The sequence below is a fragment of the Lontra canadensis genome, unplaced genomic scaffold, assembly GCF_010015895.1.
Source record: "Lontra canadensis isolate GAN:19392208 unplaced genomic scaffold, GSC_riverotter_1.0 scaffold478, whole genome shotgun sequence".
Classification (NCBI taxonomy): domain Eukaryota; kingdom Metazoa; phylum Chordata; class Mammalia; order Carnivora; family Mustelidae; genus Lontra; species Lontra canadensis.
In genome coordinates, this window is record NW_022631470.1 from 37,066 (window position 1) to 44,478 (window position 7,413).

Below are 7,413 nucleotides of genomic sequence, written 5' to 3' on the forward strand. Positions count from 1 at the left end.
AGATTTTAAACTAAAGACTGTAGTCAGAGATACAGAAGGACACTACATAATTCTTAAAGGGACTCTCCACCAAGAAGATCTAACAATTGTAATATTTATGCCCCCAATATGGGAGCAGCCAATTACATAAGAAAACTATTAATCAAGATAAAGAGTCATATCGATATGAATACATTAATAGTAGGAGATCTTAACATGCTACGCTCAGTAACAGATCATCCAAGCAGAAAATCAATATAGAAACAAGAGCATTGAATGACACATTGGACCAGATGGACCTCATAAATATATACAGAACATTCCACCCAAAAACTACAGGATACTCATTCTTCCCGAATGCAAATGGAACCTTCTCCAGAATAGACCACATACTGGGCCCCAAATCAGGGCTCAACTGATACCAAAAGACGGAGATTATTCCCTGCATATTCTCATATCACAATGCTTTGAAACTGGAGGTCAACCACAAGGAAAAGTTTGGAAGGAACTCAAACACCTGGAAGCTGAAGACCACCTTGCTTAAGAATGTTTGGACCAACCAGGAGATCAAAGAAGAACTTACACAGTTCATGGAAACAAATGAGAATGAAGACACTTCGGTTCAAAACCTATGGGATACAGCAAAGGCGGTCCTAAGGGGGAAATACATAGCCATCCAAGCCTCAAAAAATTTGAAAAATCCCGAATACACCAGCTGTCTCTACACCTTAAAGAACTGGAGAATCAACAACAAATTAAGCCAAATCCACACACAAGAAGGGAAATAATCAGGATTAGAGCAGAGATCAATGAGGTAGAAACTAAAGATACAGCAGAATGTATCAATGAAACTGGAAGCTGGTTTTTTGAAAGAATCAATAAGATCAATAAACCATTGGCCAAACTAATCCAAAAGAAAAGACAGAAGGCCTAAATTAATAAACTTATGAATGAAAAGGGAGAGATCACAACTAACACCAAGGAAATAGAAACAGTCACCAGAAGTTATTATCAACAGTTATATGCCAATAAGTTAAGCAACCTAGATGAAACGGATGCATTCCTGGAAAACTATGAACTTCCAAACTTGAACCAAGAAGAAATTGACAACCTGAATAGACCTATATCTAGTAACGAGATCGAAGCAGTGATCAAATACCTCCCAAAAAACAAGAGCCCAAGACCTGATGGATTCCCTGGGGAATTCTACTAAACTTTCAAAGAAGAAATAACAGCAATTCTCCTGAAGCTGTTTCAAAAAATTGAAGCAGAAGGAAAACTTCCAGACTCTTTCTATGAAGCCAGCATTACCCTGATCCCCAAACCAGGCAAAGACCCCACCAAAAAGGAGAATATCAGACCAATAATACTGATGAATATGGATGCTAAGATTCTCAACAAGATCCTAACTAATAGGATCCAACAGCCCATTAAAAAGATTATCCACCATGATCAGGTGGGATTCATCCCTGGGCTACAAGGATGGTTCAACATTCGTAAATCAATCAATGTGATAGAACAAATCAATAAGAAGAGAGAAGAACCACATGGTCCTCTGAATTGATGCAGAAAAAGCATTTGGCAAAATCCAGCATCCACTCGGAATAAAACGCTTCAATGTATAGGGATTGAGGGAACATTCCTGAACTTCATAAAATCTATCTATGAAAAACCCACAGAAAATATCATCCTCAATGGGAAAAGTTCACAGCCTTCCCGTTGATATCAGAAACACAACAAGGATGCCCACTCTCACCACTCTTGTTCAACATAGTATCAGAAGTCCTAGCAACATCAATCAGAAAACAAAGAGAAATAAAAGCTATCCAAATTGGCAATGAAGAAGTCAAATTCTCTCTCTTCACAGATGACATGTTACTTTATATGGAAAATCCAAAAGACTCCACCCCCAAACTACTAGAACTCATACAGCAATTCAGGAATATGGCAGGATACAAAGTCAATGTACAGAAATCAGTTGCTTTCTTATACACTAACAATGAAAACCCAGAAAGGGAAATTAGAGAATTGATTCCATTTACTATAGTACCAAGAATGATAAGATACCTGGGAATAAACCAAAGAGGTAAAGAATCTATACTCGAGGAACTACAGAACACTCATGAAAGAAATTGAAGAAGACACAAAAAGGTGGAAGACCATTCCATGCTCTTGGATTGGAAGAATAAACATTGTTAAAATGTCTATACTGCCTAGAGCAATCTATACTTTTAATGCCATTCCAATAAAAATTCCACCGGTATTTTTCAGAGCTGGAACAAATAATCCTAAAATTTGTATGGAATCAGAAAAGACCCCGAAGAGCTAAGGAAATGTTGAAAAAGAAAAACAAAACTGGCTGCATCACGTTGCCTGATTTCAAGATTTACTACAAAGCTGTGATCACAAGACAGCATGGTACTGGCATAAAAACAGACACACAGAAGAGCGGAAGAGTGTAGAGGGCCCAGATATGGACCCTCAACTCTATAGTCAAATAATCTTCGACAAAGCAGGAAAAAATATACAGTGGAAAAAAGACAGTCTCTTCAATAAATGGTGCTGGGAAAATTGGACAGCTATATGTAGAAGATTGAAACTCGACAATTCTCTTACACCCTATACAAAGATAAACTCAAAATGGATAAAAGACCTCAACATGAGACAGCAATCCATCAGAATCATAGAGGAGAACATAGGCAGTAACCTCTTTGATATCAGCCACAGCAACTTCTTTCAAGATATATCTCCAAAGGCGAAGGAAACAAAAGCAAAAATGAACTTTTGGGACTTCATCAAGATCAAAAGCTTCTGCACAGCAAAGGAAAAAGACAACCCACGGAATGGGAGAACATATTTGCAAATGACAGAATAGACAAAAGGTTGATATCCAGGATCTATAAAGAACTTGTCAAACTCAACACACACAAAACAGATAATCATGTCAAAAAATGGGCAGAAGGCATGAACAGACACTTCTCCAATGAAGACATACAAATGGCTATCAGACACATGAAAAAATGTTCATCATCACTAGCCATCAGGGAGATTCAAATTAAAACCACGTTGAGATACCACCTTACACCAGTTAGAATGGCCAAAATTAGCAGGACAGGAAACAACGTGTGTTGGAGAGGATGTGGGAAAAGGGGAACCCTCTTACACTGTTGGTAGGAAAGCAAGTTGGTGCAGCCACTTCGGAGACCTGTGTGGAGATTCCTCAAGAAATTAAAAATAGAGCTTCCCTATGACCCTGCCATTGGACTACTGGGTATTTACCCTAAACATACTGATTTGGTGAAAAGAAGGGCCATCTGTACCCCAATGTTTATAGCAGCAATGGCCACGGTCGCCAAACTGTGGAAAGAACCAAGATGGCCTTCAACGGACGAATGGATAAGGAAGATGTGGTCCATATACACTATGGAATATTATGCCTCCATCAGAAAGGATGAATGCCCAACTTTTGTAGCAACATGGACGGGACTGGAAGAGATTATGCTGAGTGAAATAAGTCAAGCAGAGAGTGTCAATTATCATGTGGTTTCACTTATTTGTGGAGCATAACAAATAGCATGGAGGACAAGGGGAGTTAGAGAGGAGAAGGGAGTTGAAGGAAATTGGAAGGGGAGGTGAACCATGAGAGACTATGGACTCTGAAAAACAATCTGAGGGTTTTGAAGGGGCGGGGGTTGGGAGGTTGGGGGAGCCAGGTGGTGGGTATTAAGGAGGGCACGGAAGGAATGGAGCACTGGGTGTGGTGCAAAAACAATGAATACTGTTACGCTGAAAATAAATTAAAAAAATAAAAAATATTAAACCACGCCAAGTACATTGATAGTAGTAAAATGTAGCAAAATAATTAGGAAATTATGAATTTTTAGTTTCTATCACTTTTGTTTTTGATACCTTATTCAACAGTGAGCTTCAATTTACTTTTTTAATAATGGCTATATTTAATAACCTGCTCCCCAAATTTCTGAGAATTTAATGATCATCTCCCATAAGCTGAATTGGCTCCAGTAGGCTAAAGGAGTTAATCATGAGTGTTTTTGCTCTGCCTGTAGTTTTGAGGTGTAAAAAATACTCCTAAATTGACTTTGTTTTTCCAGATACACAGTACATTGCTTAATCTTTTTATTTTTCAAGGTGGGGATTGCTGTTTAGCTTTCTTTCTTTCTTTCAATTTCTTCTTTTAAGGTATGCTGGGTTACTTTGCTATTCCTTAAAGCAAGAACCATTGTAGTACATTTCACAGTATAGTAAATTAATGATACATGTTATGTATGATAGCATATACATATGTGCATACAGATACATGGAAAGGGCATCTCTGATCTACATGTGTGTGGTCATATTGAGACACAGAAAAAAATAAACTTGGGATAAGTTAAAATTAAAAAAAAATAATAGTTCAAAGAGTATTCTTAGAACTTGAAGGCTTTGCATTTATGATACTGTATGGATCAGAATTAGCTAAAGGGTGAAATCTGATTTACTCAAATTTAAATCTGACTCCTCATCCATGGAACGTTTAGCAGTGACAGTAGACAAAATATGGTTTCCAGTTGAAGCCTCTACTAAGAACATTTCTCTTTCAGACACAGAATTCAAGACAAGGTCATTGATTGTGTTCCATAAACATCTTTTTCTATTATGTATGGCTTCTGCATTTTTGCCTTGAGATGTTTTTCATTCATACTAGTACTTATCATTCATCCATCTGTACTTTCTATAGAATATCTTATTTTACCATTGAACAGTTCATGATAAATGACTGCTTTACTAGAAGGTAAATAAGACTCTTGAATTTTTTTTTAGGTTGAAGAAATTATTATTTGGTTCGAAGATATTAAAGTTTTGTGACATTGTAATGCAAGGAAAGTATCTTAGCTATAGCCCCAAATTTCTATTGATGCTATTAACTTCTTAAATCATTTGATTATATATATATATATATATATATATATATACACACACATTTTATATATATATATACACACACATATATATATATATGTATATATATATAAAATCATATATTTCAAGGCTATCATGGAAACTGATAAAGTACCTAATACAATTGCCATACTTTACAGTGGAAAAGTTGAAAAAGATCATTTTAATTCACTTTTTGGCTTTGCATGTTTCATCCTAAAGGATAGCAAATTTTTTATGTTTATATTAGATTCAGATACATTTTTTTCTCCGTTATAGAAAGAGTAAATTAATCTAAACATCAAGTGGTTATCATCACTTCCCTCTCTAATCTAGAAGTATTTTTTCTTCAAGGAAAGAACTTGAAAGGAAATTGGTTTGGGTTAAGTCAGATGAAATGCATGTCTCTGAAACAGTATATTCTCCATCACCAAATGGATTCAAGTATGATTTGGATGACTACATATTAATTGTATAATGGAATGATATTGATAGGATTTATCGAGGGGATTTAAGTATCAGAAGAAAAGAAAATAAAGGATGAGGGACCTAAGTGATAGAGGTTTTCTTTAATATCTGTTACTGCTCGTCACTGGAACTGCCTCTTCTTCTTCCTCATTTTCATAAAATAAATCATCTTAACCATTCAGTACTCCTCTCTCACGTTGTGTCATTCCCCCCCCCCATTGATCTTTATATTTGTTGATATATATTTTTTTACATCTGCTTTGATTATTTTAGATCAGGTTCTGTAAAAAAAGAGCTTGATGTAGTAGGAAACACATAAGACCTGCAGTTGGAATGCCTGAGTGGTCCCAACTACCATTAGAAACTCTCTGATGCTAAGAAAGCTATCAGGCTTCAGTGTCCTCAGTATTGAGAGGACTGGTCTTGTGGTCTCTAAGCTTCCTAGGAGCTCTAGAAGTATATGATGATAATATCTGCCTTCCATCTCATTAATTCCAAGTAAAGATGGATTATACTTTCTCAACTCTACTCTCACCTCTTAGTCTCAAAACTGTACTCTCAAGTTACTTGAAGAAAAGTATTCCTATTCCCCAAATTTGCTGAATTTGGGGTTGAAGTGAAAAGTCTTTGTTTATTGTTTTGGTGCACAAGATCTGAATACTGGAATTTGAGTACTAGGATCAGCCTTCTAGAAAAGATTGTCAAGAAAAGCTTAAAAGCAAGTGTGTTCTGCTCATTTGTTTTTCAAAGTATTAGAAATGTTGTTGCAAGGATAATGTTTTGTGAATTGTGCTATCCATTCTCTCTATTTTGCTGATGTCACACTGAGGTGTCAATTAAAGATGATATGTACAAATCATTCAAAGCCCTAAAGAGGAAAAGGAAAAGGTTACAAAATATAAGGTCATGCCCAGGCTATTAAGGAAGCAATAAATGGAAATTATAAATGGCAGGCAAACCAAGTCCATAAGAAATAGTATGAGCTTTAACTCTCAGAGACTGTTTTAGGAGGCTCTGTGTATCCTGGCCCTCATATGGAACATGCCATACATTGAACAGTGTCTTTTAGAAACACAAGCATTAGATTGTGTGTAAGTTTCCTGCTGTGCTGTTTGGTGTTGATCAAATTTATCAGCCTAGAAGTATTATTTTCAAGAATTATTGAAAAAAATAAGAGCCTCTGCTATTTAGAGTTTTTCTTTTAAAAAAATCAAGCATATGGCATACAAGGTATTAGTAAATGCAAATGCATACTTCTTTAAATAGACAATTATGTGCTCATATATGACACTGCACTCCTCTGTGCTATAATATTGATATGAAAACCCAATATCAATATTATCTGTTAAAACAAATAGTATGATGATAAATTCATGCTGCTTCAGAGTGTAAACTTGTCTAGCTTTACTGTCCAAGTAATTCAAATATTTTAAAGTTTACTTATTGGATTCTCTATCTCTCCTGGTATTTACATATGAAAAAGAGACTCGTGTACAAAGTATCATATGAGCTATTTTCACAGAGCCAGAGGACAATCAGAATATAGATCCTTCAACCCTGCTGAATTTTACGTTGCTATCAGCAGCTTAATGTAGTGTTTGCCAGAGTACAGCGAGACGATCCTGACAACATCATGATTTGGGTGTGATGACTTTCTCGCTAGACTCATCTCTGCCCCCATCACGGTGTGGCACCCGGAGGGGTTTGGAGCAATAGAGCAGCACAGAGGTTGGTAGGTAGTGCTTGTTAACATAGTGGTATGGGGCTATTGGTCACCTGTCAATGTGAAAAGGGGAACCCATTTGCCTTCATTGCAATTTAACAAGCCAGTAAGACCTTCAAAGCAAGCATCACCTAAGGGAATCAGAGCAGAACAGAATTTAATGGTGGGTATGTTGAAAGCTGTATGTTTGAGGGAGGTTTAAGTGGTTTTTTGGTTTTGTATAGTTTTTTAGAATTTTTCCTGTGCTTAGAACATGTGTCCTCTTATTCTTCATAGGTCATCTTTCTATTCCCAGCTTCCATGTC